General features: G+C 52.6%; 3 long non-coding RNA genes across 3 annotated transcripts in view; 1 reads left to right on the top strand and 2 right to left on the bottom strand.

Moving 5' to 3' along the window:
- LOC311434427 overlaps nt 1-15461 on the top strand; it is a 452952-nt gene that overhangs the window by 163350 nt on the left and 274141 nt on the right. The window lies entirely within an intron of this gene.
- LOC311434411 lies at nt 5941-6672 on the bottom strand. The gene is made up of 2 exons (XR_014691463.1): nt 6297-6672; nt 5941-6217 (listed from the first exon to the last, which is right to left on the bottom strand). It is a non-coding gene; the product is annotated as an uncharacterized lncRNA (long non-coding RNA).
- Nucleotides 13455-14186, bottom strand: LOC311434655. The gene is made up of 2 exons (XR_014691626.1): nt 13811-14186; nt 13455-13731 (listed from the first exon to the last, which is right to left on the bottom strand). It is a non-coding gene; the product is annotated as an uncharacterized lncRNA (long non-coding RNA).

Below are 15461 nucleotides of genomic sequence, written 5' to 3'. Positions count from 1 at the left end.
TTGTCGTGATGAAGCTCTCCTCAGGGAAAACACGGCGAAGAACCCCAAAGGCTGGATGGTGCAGAGCTCCTCAGGGCCGAGTAGAACAAGAAAACACAAGCTGCACGATGAACTCCTCAGGGCCGTAGTGAAGAAAAGACCACAAGCTGCACGATGACGCATTCCTCCGGAGTCGCAAAGTGAAGAGAAGCCCAAAAGCTGCGCGATGAAGAACTCCTCAGGGACGACAAGGTGAAGAAACGCCAAAAAGCTCCACGAAGAATTACTCCTCAAGCGCCACAGTGAAGAAAATGCAAAAAGCTGATTGATGAAGCACTCCTCTGGGGAAACGTGGTGTGGGGAAAACCCCCAAAAGCTGCACGATGAAGAGCTCCTCAGCGATGTAGTGAAGAAAATAGCAAAAGCTGCGCGATGAAGAACTCCTCAGGGACCACAAGGTGAAGAAACCCCAAAAAGCTCCATGAAGAATTACTCCTCAAGCGCCACAGTGAAGAAAATACAAAAAGCTGATTGTTGAAGCTCTCCTCAGGGAAAACATGGCGAAGAACCCCAAAGGCTGGATGGTGCAGATCTCCTCAGGGCTGCCGCAATAAGAACACCAAAAGGTGCACGACGACACCCTCCTGCAGGGTCACCCAGTGAAGACAACACCGAGAGCTGCACACAGCAGCACTCCTCAGGGGCCACGAGCAGCGCAAAGGCCGCGCCTCGCCTGTGCGCCACCATCGCCGGAGTGCCGCAGCCCCAGCACACCCAGCACCATGTCAGCCACCCTGCCCTGTGACATCTCTGCTCCATCACGGCCAGGCGCCGCCCCATTGGCCGCCTGCCTTGGCGCCTCTGGGCGCAGCCAGTAGCGAGGCCGCTGGCGCTTGTTGCTAGGCAGCATGGAGCTGTGGCAGCCGATGGGCGCCAGGAGGCCGCAGGGCGGGGCTGGCCTCCCAGGGCTGAGGCCTGGCGCAGTGCCTGGCAGGAGCCATGAGGCTTTCCTGACACCACCTCCTCTTGGAGCTCTGCCTCGCCTTGCCCCCGGCCCTCCAAGAGGCACGTTTTGGCGCTAGGAGCACGCCAACTGCTCCAGCAAGGTGGCGGCAGCATTGTGCAGGGCACACTGACATTGCCCATCAGTCGATCCCTCCTCTGTCCCCGGTGACACAGAGTACACTGCCCGCTTAGCCGTGCTGCCCACAGACCTGAAACTGGGTCCTCAGTGTCCTGCAAGGGTACAAACCAAAGCCAGTTCTGTTGACACAGCCCACAGGACTAAACTCGGTTAAACCATGCACCGTGAGAATGCCAGTCTCTTTCTTCCTCACCCAAACTGCCCAGTGCCACGTAGCTCTGGCATCAGCTTCTTGCAGAACTGGATCTTCAGTGTTCGTGCAGCTCTGCAAAGCTTCCGCTCTGCAAACTTTTGAGTCTGTGGACTGTGGAAGGACCAAGGCCCCGCTACGCAACTCGCCGTTCGATGTCGTCTTCAAAAGCAGGGGTTCTTATCGATGCAAGCCAGGTCTAGAAAGACTGCATCTTCCTGTTTGCAATTGTTAGGGGTAATCCAAGTGTGAGAAGCCTGTGGAAACAGTGTATTAATGGAGCTGTTACTCCAATAGGTTAAACAGAAGATAGAGAAAGCTAAGCGTTGTGGGGCTCGTTTCCCAGAATTGTAGGGGTTGGAAGGGACCTCCAGAGATCATCGGGTCCAACCGCCCTGCCAAAGCAGGTTTCCTTATAGCAGGCTGCCCAGGTGGGCGTCCAGACGGGCCTTGAATATCTCCAGAGAAGGAGACTCCACAGCCTCCCTGGGCAGCCTGTCCCTGTGCTGCGTCACCCTCACCGTGAAGAAGTTCTTTCGCGTAGTGGTGCGGAACTTCCTGTGCTCCATTTTGTGGCCATTGCCCCTTGTCCTGTCCCCACAGACCTCTGAAAAGCGGTTGGCCATATCCCTGTGTCTCCCACACCTCAGGTGTTTCTAGATAAGATCCCTTCTCAGTCTTCTTTTCTGCAGGCTGAACAGAGCCAGGTCTCTCAGCCTTTCCTCCTAGGGGAGATGCTCCAGGTCCCGTATCGTTTGTGTGGCCCTCCGCTGGACTCTTTCCAGGAGATCCCTGTCTTTTTTGTACCGGGGAGCCCAGAACTGGACACAGTACTCCAGGTGAGGCCTGACCAGGGCAGAGTAGAGGGGCAGCATCACCTCCCTTGACGTGCTGTCCGTGCTCCTTTTAATGCAGCCCAGGATCCCGTTGGCCTTCTTGGCCACCAGGGCACACTGCTGGCTCATGGCCAACCTGTCATCCACCAGGACCCCCAGGTCCTTCTCCGCAGAGCTCCTCTCCAGCAGGTCATCCCCCAGCCTGTGCTGATGCATGCGGTTGTTCCTTCTGTTATAAGTGAAGTCTCAACTCAATCTGTATTTAGTAATAGTTATAAAAGGAATATTTATAAAAGGTATAAAAGGCAAGTAAACAGCGCTGGGTGTGCGGGGAGTCTGTGCTCCACCAACACGCACGCACAAACATCCAACATTCTAAATATACAGAACACTGCTTTTACATACGAAACCCGAGTATGCTATACATACGTACAATCAGGAAAGGTAACAAACAATCTTTTAAGTTCCACGACTTACTGAACTTGAGTACACCTATACATAGGTACAATCAGAAAAGGTAACAAACAATCCTTTAAGTTCCATGAGGTAAGAGTCTCCGTTTTCCATTCCTTTTCTTGATTACAAACAACAGTCTCCGTTTTCCATTCCTTTTCTCGATTACAAACACCAGAGAATTCCAGGGCTAGTCGTGGTAGCAATATGTCTCGCTTTAAGTTGTTAAGCAACTCGGTCTTCGGGCCTTATGTTTCCCGTGCTTCCCGCATCGAAGAAAAGCATATCCATCTCCTTTGCAAGGCCAATAGGGCCTGGGTCCAAAGGCACGTCCAGTTCACCAGGGGGCGGAACAGCAAAGGCCTTCGATGGCTGTAGCAGCAGAGGGGCCGATGGCGTAGCAGTCAGATCAGTGAAGGAGCCCGCAGCTCCCTCACGGTCTGGCAAACCACACGTGTCTGACTGTGGTCCCACAGGGCTCTTTAAGGCCTCAGAGACTGCTCGCCAGGTGCTGAGCAATCCCACTGCAACCTTGTCGTTTTTAGTTGCAGAGTCCCACGCCTTGACCTCAATTTGGTGCCATATTTCAGGATCATAAACCGTCTGATTGTTCAGAAGGAGAATAAGCCGTAAGGTTACCAGGACAGTCTTTGTTCCTAAGGACGTATGATTCCCCATAATGCGCAACTGCTTACCAGCGAGGGGCAGCTGTGTGTGAGGCTCTGCTTCTCTCAGCTTGAGCTTCTCTCCAGCTCTGGTGCGCCCGTTTCCAGCGACTTTCAGTACGAGCTTCTCAGAACAGTTTGCTGAGTTTGGCCGAACCGATCTTCATGAGGTGATCAATGTGCCTGTTGCCGGTCCTGGTCTGCATTCTGCTAGCCTGTTCCTTTTCATTCCTTCTTTCTGCATTTTTATTGGTGACGTAACTTCATCGCATCGTGTTGCCTTTTTTTTCTTTTTTTTTTTTTAATCTTGAGGACAGGCTCCCCTCTTATACCCTTCACCCCACAGCAGTCCTTTTGAAAAACAACTTTTCCTTGGTCAAACACCTTTGCAAATAACAACAGCAGCAAACACCCAGAAACTTCCATGCCTTAAGGGCTGGAGAACAAGCAACCCTGAGACTGCATGGAGTCTCCTGAATCAGCCTTCTTTGTTCCCTCTAAGCTCTTTTACATTCCTGATGGCCTCATCGTTAAGAGTCTACTGTTGTCATTAACCACGGGGTTTGCTGACCCCCATGGCCACACTCCCACATCTCCCCCTTCTTTATTAATATCAACCATCTTCTGGACACAAATTACCACTCCATATATAACACTTCCCAGGTGCAATTTGCTTTTGTTAAGCCTCCTCTGGTTTCTTCCTGCCCAGCTCTCCAGCCTGTCCAGGTCTCGCTGAATGGCAGCACAGCCTTCTGGCGTGCCGGCCACTCCTCCCAGCTTTGTATCACCAGCGTCTGATACAGCGTATATGTACCATATACTTGCTGAGGGCGGACGCTGTTCCCTCATCAGAGTCGTTGATGAAGCTGTCGAACAAGACGGGACCCAGCACCGACCCCTGAGCTTGTCACAGGTCTCCAACCGGACTCTGCGCCGCCGATCACCACCCTCCGAGCTCGGCCAGTCAGCCAGTTCTCAACCCACCTTACTGTCCGCTCTTCTGTCCCAGGCTTTGTCAGCTTTGTTAGCAGGATATCATGGGAGACAGTAGCAAGAGCCTTTGGATTTTGTTGTGTTGTTGTTGCTTGGTTTGGAGATTCACATCACGCTCCGTGATAGAGAAGTTTAGCGCATCGGCATCCCACTGGGAAGACACAAAATGCACTCCCAAAGTCTTTCCCCGTCTCCTTAGCACTGGGGGTGCCTTAAGAGGAGAGCGGTCATGGCTGGGCCCTTGCAACGCTAGCAAATGCTATGAAAAGTTGCATTTGGCTGAAAAGTAAGTGAATGGCATGAACGTGATCTCACTATTTGAAGTAATGAGTTAAATGTCCACTCCTGCAAAAACACTCAAAGAAATAATCCAATAGGTTATGTGTAGTTAGGCAATCACAGGTGAAACTGCAACAAAGTGCCGATGGTGAGAAACAAACAACAAAGCCATTTCCTTCTCTGACAGCGGGACACCTCGCTCAGGGAAGACCCCCACGTGTCGCCTTCAGAAAGCCTTCGACACCCTCCACCTCATGCTCCCATCAGCAGATTGAAGAAGGTGAGAGGGAGCGGCTGACGGAAGACTGCTCTATCCAGAGCGTGGGGTCTACTGTGAAATTTTCCACTGAGATTGTGTCCGTTTCTGAGGATTGTATTTCAAGGAACACACACACCAAGCAGAAAGCACCCAAGGAACCCAGGAAGCGATGCTAAGAACGACCCTTCTCAGGATCAGACTTTTAGGAAACATGGTCTCTAAGGAAGGATTAACCATTGGATTACTGGACTAAGGCTTTAATGTCAAGAGCAGGCAGAACCGAGCTGTGGAGAAGGCTGCTGCAAATAAAAAGCGAGCAAACCTCTCCCCAGGCCATAGATGTGGGACAAGGAAGAAAGGACTTCTGTTGCAGCAAAGGGACTTTAGTTTAGGTGTTACTGTGTGGTGCTTTTACTTGGGTGGGCAGCCGAGTTCCAGCCCGGCCGCTCTCTCACTCCCCCTCCTGAAAGGGAAAGGGAGAGAAAATCCGATGCCAAGGGCTCAAGGGCTGAGATAAGGACGGGGCGATCACTCAGCAGGTATCGTGATGGGCAAAGCAGACTCAGAGTAGGGAGACAGTAAGATTTTTCCCCCCCGGTGCACCCTCTCCCACCTCCTCCCCCCGAGCGGCTCAGGGGAGCGGAGCAATGGGGGCTGCGGTCAGTCTGTAGCGCTTTGTCTCCGCCGCTCCTTCTCGGTCGCTCTCTGCCCCTGCTCCACCGGGGTCTCCTCCGCGGGCTGCAGCGTGGAACCCTGCTCCACCGTGGTACACCATGGGCTGCAGGGGGACAGCCTGCTTCACCGTGGTCCTCAGCACAGGCTGCAGGCTCCGGCGCCTGGAGCACCTCTCCCCCTCCCTCTTCACTGACCTTGGCGTCTGCAAGGCTGTTTCTCATTCCTCCCTCTCTCCCAGCTGCTCTTCCGCAGCAATTTTTTATTTATCTTTTTAACCTTTCTTAAATCTGGCCTCTCAGAGGCGCGCACAAACAACAGCGCTTCTTGGGCTGGCTGTGGCCAGCAGCGGGCCCTTCTCTACCATGGCGCAGTTTCTGGATTCTTCTCGCAGAACCCACCCTGATGGCCCCCCCGCTCCCAAAACCTTGCCACGTAAACCCAGTACATGAGGCAAGAGAACTCGGAAATGGTTTGAAAGAGATTTATAGCAGCATGACAGAACATGGCACCTCCCAGTAGAAAAAAGACAGCTCTACAGGAAATGATCGGTTGGCAGATTGAAAACAAACAGAAGAATGTGCTTCTTCATACGTCAGGCACGGAGCTGTCGGTCTGGCTGCAGACATGGGAGATGCCAAAAAGCGCCTCACTGTAGAAAACACCAAAAGCTGCACGATGAAGAACTCCTCAAGGGCCGTAGTGAAGAAAGCACCCAAAGCTGCACGATGAAAAACTTCTCAGGGCCTGGAATGAGAGAACAGAAACACCAAATGTTAGAAGACGAAGCACTTCTCAAGGGCTGGAAGGTGAAAACAACACCAACATTGGCATGATGAAGAACTCCTCAGGGAAAACGCGGAGAAGAACCCCAAAGGCTGGATGGTGCAGAACTCCTCAGGGCCGCAGTGAAGAAAACACCAAATGCTGCTCGACAAAGCAATCCTCAAGGGCCAAAGTGAAGAGAACCAGAAAAGCTGCATGATGAAGAGCTCCTCAGGGCCGTAGCGAAGAACACACCAAAAACTGCTCAAGAAGGCACTCCTCAGAGGCTACAGTGGAGAAACACCAAAAGCTGGACGATGAAGCTTTCCTAAAGTGGAAACGTGGTGAAGAGATCCCGAAAAGCTGAACGATGAAGAACTCCTCGTGGGCCGCAATGAAGAATACGCCAAAAGCTGCACGCAGAAGCACTCCTCAGGACCTAGAATGAAAAAAAAAAAGCACCAAATGTTAGAAGATGAAGCACTCCTCAGGGGCTGGAAGGGGAAAACAACACCAAAATTGTCGTGATGAAGCTCTCCTCAGGGAAAACACGGCGAAGAACCCCAAAGGCTGGATGGTGCAGAGCTCCTCAGGGCCGAGTAGAACAAGAAAACACAAGCTGCACGATGAACTCCTCAGGGCCGTAGTGAAGAAAAGACCACAAGCTGCACGATGACGCATTCCTCCGGAGTCGCAAAGTGAAGAGAAGCCCAAAAGCTGCGCGATGAAGAACTCCTCAGGGACGACAAGGTGAAGAAACGCCAAAAAGCTCCACGAAGAATTACTCCTCAAGCGCCACAGTGAAGAAAATGCAAAAAGCTGATTGATGAAGCACTCCTCTGGGGAAACGTGGTGTGGGGAAAACCCCCAAAAGCTGCACGATGAAGAGCTCCTCAGCGATGTAGTGAAGAAAATAGCAAAAGCTGCTCAAGAAGGCACTCCTCAGAGGCTGCAATGGAGAAACACGAAAAGCTGGACGATGAAGCTCCCCTTAGAGGAAACGTGGTGAAGAGATCCCAAGAAGCTGAACGATGAAGAAGTCCTCATGGGCCGCAATGAAGAATACGCCAGAAGCTGCACGCAGATGCACTCCTCAGGACCTAGAATGAAAAAAAAAAAGCACCAAATGTTAGAAGATGAAGCACTCCTCAGGGGCTGGGAGGGGAAAACAACACCAAAATTGTCGTGATGAAGCTCTCCTCAAGGAAAACATGGCGAAGAACCCCAAAGGCTGGATGGTGCAGAGCTCCTCAAGGCCGAGTAGAACAAAAAAACACAAGCTGCACGATGAACTCCTCAGGGCCGTAGTGAAGAAAAGACCACAAGCTGCACGATGACGCATTCCTCCGGAGTCGCAAAGTGAAGAGAAGCCCAAAAGCTGAGCGATGAAGAACTCCTCAGGGACCACAAGGTGAAGAAACGCCACAAAGCTCCACGAAGAATTACTCCTCAAGCGCCACAGTGAAGAAAATGCAAAAAGCTGATTGATGAAGCACTCCTCTGGGGAAACGTGGTGTGGGGAAAACCCCCAAAAGCTGCACGATGAAGAGCTCCTCAGCGATGTAGTGAAGAAAATAGCAAAAGCTGCTCAAGAAGGCACTCCTCAGAGGCTGCAGTGGAGAAACACCAAAAGCTGGACGATGAAGCTCTCCTTAGAGGAAACGTGGTGAAGAGATCCCGAAAAGCTGAACGATGAAGAACTCCTCAGGGACCACAAGGTGAAGAAACCCCAAAAAGCTCCATGAAGAATTACTCCTCAAGCGCCACAGTGAAGAAAATACAAAAAGCTGATTGTTGAAGCTCTCCTCAGGGAAAACATGGCGAAGAACCCCAAAGGCTGGATGGTGCAGATCTCCTCAGGGCTGCCGCAATAAGAACACCAAAAGGTGCACGACGACACCCTCCTGCAGGGTCACCCAGTGAAGACAACACCGAGAGCTGCACACAGCAGCACTCCTCAGGGGCCACGAGCAGCGCAAAGGCCGCACCTCGCCTGTGCGCCACCATCGCCGGAGTGCCGCAGCCCCAGCACACCCAGCACCATGTCAGCCACCCTGCCCTGTGACATCTCTGCTCCATCACGGCCAGGCGCCGCCCCATTGGCCGCCTGCCTTGGCGCCTCTGGGCGCAGCCAGTAGCGAGGCCGCTGGCGCTTGTTGCTAGGCAGCATGGAGCTGTGGCAGCCGATGGGCGCCAGGAGGCCGCAGGGCGGGGCTGGCCTCCCAGGGCTGAGGCCTGGCGCAGTGCCTGGCAGGAGCCATGAGGCTTTCCTGACACCACCTCCTCTTGGAGCTCTGCCTCGCCTTGCCCCCGGCCCTCCAAGAGGCACGTTTTGGCGCTAGGAGCACGCCAACTGCTCCAGCAAGGTGGCGGCAGCATTGTGCAGGGCACACTGACATTGCCCATCAGTCGATCCCTCCTCTGTCCCCGGTGACACAGAGTACACTGCCCGCTTAGCCGTGCTGCCCACAGACCTGAAACTGGGTCCTCAGTGTCCTGCAAGGGTACAAACCAAAGCCAGTTCTGTTGACACAGCCCACAGGACTAAACTCGGTTAAACCATGCACCGTGAGAATGCCAGTCTCTTTCTTCCTCACCCAAACTGCCCAGTGCCACGTAGCTCTGGCATCAGCTTCTTGCAGAACTGGATCTTCAGTGTTCGTGCAGCTCTGCAAAGCTTCCGCTCTGCAAACTTTTGAGTCTGTGGACTGTGGAAGGGCCAAGGCCCCGCTACGCAACTCGCCGTTCGATGTCGTCTTCAAAAGCAGGGGTTCTTATCGATGCAAGCCAGGTCTAGAAAGACTGCATCTTCCTGTTTGCAATTGTTAGGGGTAATCCAAGTGTGAGAAGCCTGTGGAAACATTGTATTAATGGAGCTGTTACTCCAATAGGTTAAACAGAAGATAGAGAAAGCTAAGCGTTGTGGGGCTCCTTTCCCAGAATTGTAGGGGTTGGAAGGGACCTCCAGAGATCATCGGGTCCAACCGCCCTGCCAAAGCAGGTTTCCTTATAGCAGGCTGCCCAGGTGGGCGTCCAGACGGGCCTTGAATATCTCCAGAGAAGGAGACTCCACAGCCTCCCTGGGCAGCCTGTCCCTGTGCTGCGTCACCCTCACCGTGAAGAAGTTCTTTCGCGTAGTGGTGCGGAACTTCCTGTGCTCCATTTTGTGGCCATTGCCCCTTGTCCTGTCCCCACAGACCTCTGAAAAGCGGTTGGCCATATCCCTGTGTCTCCCACACCTCAGGTGTTTCTAGATAAGATCCCTTCTCAGTCTTCTTTTCTGCAGGCTGAACAGAGCCAGGTCTCTCAGCCTTTCCTCCTAGGGGAGATGCTCCAGGTCCCGTATCCTTTGTGTGGCCCTCCGCTGGACTCTTTCCAGGAGATCCCTGTCTTTTTTGTACCGGGGAGCCCAGAACTGGACACAGTACTCCAGGTGAGGCCTGACCAGGGCAGAGTAGAGGGGCAGCATCACCTCCCTTGACCTGCTGTCCGTGCTCCTTTTAATGCAGCCCAGGATCCCGTTGGCCTTCTTGGCCACCAGGGCACACTGCTGGCTCATGGCCAACCTGTCATCCACCAGGACCCCCAGGTCCTTCTCCGCAGAGCTCCTCTCCAGCAGGTCATCCCCCAGCCTGTGCTGATGCATGCGGTTGTTCCTTCTGTTATAAGTGAAGTCTCAACTCAATCTGTATTTAGTAATAGTTATAAAAGGAATATTTATAAAAGGTATAAAAGGCAAGTAAACAGCGCTGGGTGTGCGGGGAGTCTGTGCTCCACCAACACGCACGCACAAACATCCAACATTCTAAATATACAGAACACTGCTTTTACATACGAAACCCGAGTATGCTATACATACGTACAATCAGGAAAGGTAACAAACAATCTTTTAAGTTCCACGACTTACTGAACTTGAGTACACCTATACATAGGTACAATCAGAAAAGGTAACAAACAATCCTTTAAGTTCCATGAGGTAAGAGTCTCCGTTTTCCATTCCTTTTCTTGATTACAAACAACAGTCTCCGTTTTCCATTCCTTTTCTCGATTACAAACACCAGAGAATTCCAGGGCTAGTCGTGGTAGCAATATGTCTCGCTTTAAGTTGTTAAGCAACTCGGTCTTCGGGCCTTATGTTTCCCGTGCTTCCCGCATCGAAGAAAAGCATATCCATCTCCTTTGCAAGGCCAATAGGGCCTGGGTCCAAAGGCACGTCCAGTTCACCAGGGGGCGGAACAGCAAAGGCCTTCGATGGCTGTAGCAGCAGAGGGGCCGATGGCGTAGCAGTCAGATCAGTGAAGGAGCCCGCAGCTCCCTCACGGTCTGGCAAACCACACGTGTCTGACTGTGGTCCCACAGGGCTCTTTAAGGCCTCAGAGACTGCTCGCCAGGTGCTGAGCAATCCCACTGCAACCTTGTCGTTTTTAGTTGCAGAGTCCCACGCCTTGACCTCAATTTGGTGCCATATTTCAGGATCATAAACCGTCTGATTGTTCAGAAGGAGAATAAGCCGTAAGGTTACCAGGACAGTCTTTGTTCCTAAGGACGTATGATTCCCCATAATGCGCAACTGCTTACCAGCGAGGGGCAGCTGTGTGTGAGGCTCTGCTTCTCTCAGCTTGAGCTTCTCTCCAGCTCTGGTGCGCCCGTTTCCAGCGACTTTCAGTACGAGCTTCTCAGAACAGTTTGCTGAGTTTGGCCGAACCGATCTTCATGAGGTGATCAATGTGCCTGTTGCCGGTCCTGGTCTGCATTCTGCTAGCCTGTTCCTTTTCATTCCTTCTTTCTGCATTTTTATTGGTGACGTAACTTCATCGCATCGTGTTGCCTTTTTTTTTTTTTTTTTTTTTAATCTTGAGGACAGGCTCCCCTCTTATACCCTTCACCCCACAGCAGTCCTTTTGAAAAACAACTTTTCCTTGGTCAAACACCTTTGCAAATAACAACAGCAGCAAACACCCAGAAACTTCCATGCCTTAATGGCTGGAGAACAAGCAACCCTGAGACTGCATGGAGTCTCCTGAATCAACCTTCTTTGTTCCCTCTAAGCTCTTTTACATTCCTGATGGCCTCATCATTAAGAGTCTACTGTTATCATTAACCACGGGGTTTGCTGACCCCCATGGCCACACTCCCACATCTCCTCCTTCTTTATTAATATCAACCATCTTCTGGACACAAATTACCACTCCATATATAACACTTCCCAGGTGCAATTTGCTTTTGTTAAGCCTCCTCTGGTTTCTTCCTGCCCAGCTCTCCAGCCTGTCCAGGTCTCGCTGAATGGCAGCACAGCCTTCTGGCGTGCCGGCCACTCCTCCCAGCTTTGTATCACCAGCGTCTGATACAGCGTATATGTACCATATACTTGCTGAGGGCGGACGCTGTTCCCTCATCAGAGTCGTTGATGAAGCTGTCGAACAAGACGGGACCCAGCACCGACCCCTGAGCTTGTCACAGGTCTCCAACCGGACTCTGCGCCGCCGATCACCACCCTCCGAGCTCGGCCAGTCAGCCAGTTCTCAACCCACCTTACTGTCCGCTCTTCTGTCCCAGGCTTTGTCAGCTTTGTTAGCAGAATATGATGGGAGACAGTAGCAAGAGCCTTTGGATTTTGTTGTGTTGTTGTTGCTTGGTTTGGAGATTCACATCACGCTCCGTGATAGAGAAGTTTAGCGCATCGGCATCCCACTGGGAAGACACAAAATGCACTCCCAAAGTCTTTCCCCGTCTCCTTAGCACTGGGGGTGCCTTAAGAGGAGAGCGGTCATGGCTGGGCCCTTGCAACGCTAGCAAATGCTATGAAAAGTTGCATTTGGCTGAAAAGTAAGTGAATGGCATGAACGTGATCTCACTATTTGAAGTAATGAGTTAAATGTCCACTCCTGCAAAAACACTCAAAGAAATAATCCAATAGGTTATGTGTAGTTAGGCAATCACAGGTGAAACTGCAACAAAGTGCCGATGGTGAGAAACAAACAACAAAGCCGTTTCCTTCTCTGACAGCGGGACACCTCGCTCAGGGAAGACCCCCACGTGTCGCCTTCAGAAAGCCTTCGACACCCTCCACCTCGTGCTCCCATCAGCAGATTGAAGAAGGTGAGAGGGAGCGGCTGACGGAAGACTGCTCTATCCAGAGCGTGGGGTCTACTGTGAAATTTTCCACTGAGATTGTGTCCGTTTCTGAGGATTGTATTTCAAGGAACACACACACCAAGCAGAAAGCACCCAAGGAACCCAGGAAGCGATGCTAAGAACGACCCTTCTCAGGATCAGACTTTTAGGAAACATGGTCTCTAAGGAAGGATTAACCATTGGATTACTGGACTAAGGCTTTAATGTCAAGAGCAGGCAGAACCGAGCTGTGGAGAAGGCTGCTGCAAATAAAAAGCGAGCAAACCTCTCCCCAGGCCATAGATGTGGGACAAGGAAGAAAGGACTTCTGTTGCAGCAAAGGGACTTTAGTTTAGGTGTTACTGTGTGGTGCTTTTACTTGGGTGGGCAGCCGAGTTCCAGCCCGGCCGCTCTCTCACTCCCCCTCCTGAAAGGGAAAGGGAGAGACAATCCGATGCCAAGGGCTCAAGGGCTGAGATAAGGACGGGGCGATCACTCAGCAGGTATCGTGATGGGCAAAGCAGACTCAGAGTAGGGAGACAGTAAGATTTTTCCCCCCCGGTGCACCCTCTCCCACCTCCTCCCCCCGAGCGGCTCAGGGGAGCGGAGCAATGGGGCTGCGGTCAGTCTGTAGCGCTTTGTCTCCGCCGCTCCTTCTCGGTCGCTCTCTGCCCCTGCTCCACCGGGGTCTCCTCCGCGGGCTGCAGCGTGGAACCCTGCTCCACCGTGGTACACCATGGGCTGCAGGGGGACAGCCTGCTTCACCGTGGTCCTCAGCACAGGCTGCAGGCTCCGGCGCCTGGAGCACCTCTCCCCCTCCCTCTTCACTGACCTTGGCGTCTGCAAGGCTGTTTCTCATTCCTCCCTCTCTCCCAGCTGCTCTTCCGCAGCAATTTTTTATTTATCTTTTTAACCTTTCTTAAATCTGGCCTCTCAGAGGCGCGCACAAACAACAGCGCTTCTTGGGCTGGCTGTGGCCAGCAGCGGGCCCTTCTCTACCATGGCGCAGTTTCTGGATTCTTCTCGCAGAACCCACCCTGATGGCCCCCCCGCTCCCAAAACCTTGCCACGTAAACCCAGTACATGAGGCAAGAGAACTCGGAAATGGTTTGAAAGAGATTTATAGCAGCATGACAGAACATGGCACCTCCCAGTAGAAAAAAGACAGCTCTACAGGAAATGATCGGTTGGCAGATTGAAAACAAACAGAAGAATGTGCTTCTTCATACGTCAGGCACGGAGCTGTCGGTCTGGCTGCAGACATGGGAGATGCCAAAAAGCGCCTCACTGTAGAAAACACCAAAAGCTGCACGATGAAGAACTCCTCAAGGGCCGTAGTGAAGAAAGCACCCAAAGCTGCACGATGAAAAACTTCTCAGGGCCTGGAATGAGAGAACAGAAACACCAAATGTTAGAAGACGAAGCACTTCTCAAGGGCTGGAAGGTGAAAACAACACCAACATTGGCATGATGAAGAACTCCTCAGGGAAAACGCGGAGAAGAACCCCAAAGGCTGGATGGTGCAGAACTCCTCAGGGCCGCAGTGAAGAAAACACCAAATGCTGCTCGACAAAGCAATCCTCAAGGGCCAAAGTGAAGAGAACCAGAAAAGCTGCATGATGAAGAGCTCCTCAGGGCCGTAGCGAAGAACACACCAAAAACTGCTCAAGAAGGCACTCCTCAGAGGCTACAGTGGAGAAACACCAAAAGCTGGACGATGAAGCTTTCCTAAAGTGGAAACGTGGTGAAGAGATCCCGAAAAGCTGAACGATGAAGAACTCCTCGTGGGCCGCAATGAAGAATACGCCAAAAGCTGCACGCAGAAGCACTCCTCAGGACCTAGAATGAAAAAAAAAAAGCACCAAATGTTAGAAGATGAAGCACTCCTCAGGGGCTGGAAGGGGAAAACAACACCAAAATTGTCGTGATGAAGCTCTCCTCAGGGAAAACACGGCGAAGAACCCCAAAGGCTGGATGGTGCAGAGCTCCTCAAGGCCGAGTAGAACAAGAAAACACAAGCTGCACGATGAACTCCTCAGGGCCGTAGTGAAGAAAAGACCACAAGCTGCACGATGACGCATTCCTCCGGAGTCGCAAAGTGAAGAGAAGCCCAAAAGCTGCGCGATGAAGAACTCCTCAGGGACCACAAGGTGAAGAAACGCCAAAAAGCTCCACGAAGAATTACTCCTCAAGCGCCACAGTGAAGAAAATGCAAAAAGCTGATTGATGAAGCACTCCTCTGGGGAAACGTGGTGTGGGGAAAACCCCCAAAAGCTGCACGATGAAGAGCTCCTCAGCGATGTAGTGAAGAAAATAGCAAAAGCTGCTCAAGAAGGCACTCCTCAGAGGCTGCAGTGGAGAAACACCAAAAGCTGGACGATGAAGCTCTCCTTAGAGGAAACGTGGTGAAGAGATCCCGAAAAGCTGAACGATGAAGAACTCCTCAGGGACCACAAGGTGAAGAAACCCCAAAAAGCTCCATGAAGAATTACTCCTCAAGCGCCACAGTGAAGAAAATACAAAAAGCTGATTGTTGAAGCTCTCCTCAGGGAAAACATGGCGAAGAACCCCAAAGGCTGGATGGTGCAGATCTCCTCAGGGCTGCCGCAATAAGAACACCAAAAGGTGCACGACGACACCCTCCTGCAGGGTCACCCAGTGAAGACAACACCGAGAGCTGCACACAGCAGCACTCCTCAGGGGCCACGAGCAGCGCAAAGGCCGCGCCTCGCCTGTGCGCCACCATCGCCGGAGTGCCGCAGCCCCAGCACACCCAGCACCATGTCAGCCACCCTGCCCTGTGACATCTCTGCTCCATCACGGCCAGGCGCCGCCCCATTGGCCGCCTGCCTTGGCGCCTCTGGGCGCAGCCAGTAGCGAGGCCGCTGGCGCTTGTTGCTAGGCAGCATGGAGCTGTGGCAGCCGATGGGCGCCAGGAGGCCGCAGGGCGGGGCTGGCCTCCCAGGGCTGAGGCCTGGCGCAGTGCCTGGCAGGAGCCATGAGGCTTTCCTGACACCACCTCCTCTTGGAGCTCTGCCTCGCCTTGCCCCCGGCCCTCCAAGAGGCACGTTTTGGCGCTAGGAGCACGCCAACTGCTCCAGCAAGGTGGCGG

This window comes from Aythya ferina (genome assembly GCF_964211825.1).
Source record: "Aythya ferina genome assembly, chromosome: 3".
Lineage (NCBI taxonomy): Eukaryota > Metazoa > Chordata > Aves > Anseriformes > Anatidae > Aythya > Aythya ferina.
Note: the sequence above shows the minus strand (reverse complement) of the source record. Positions and strands in the feature narration are given on the sequence as shown.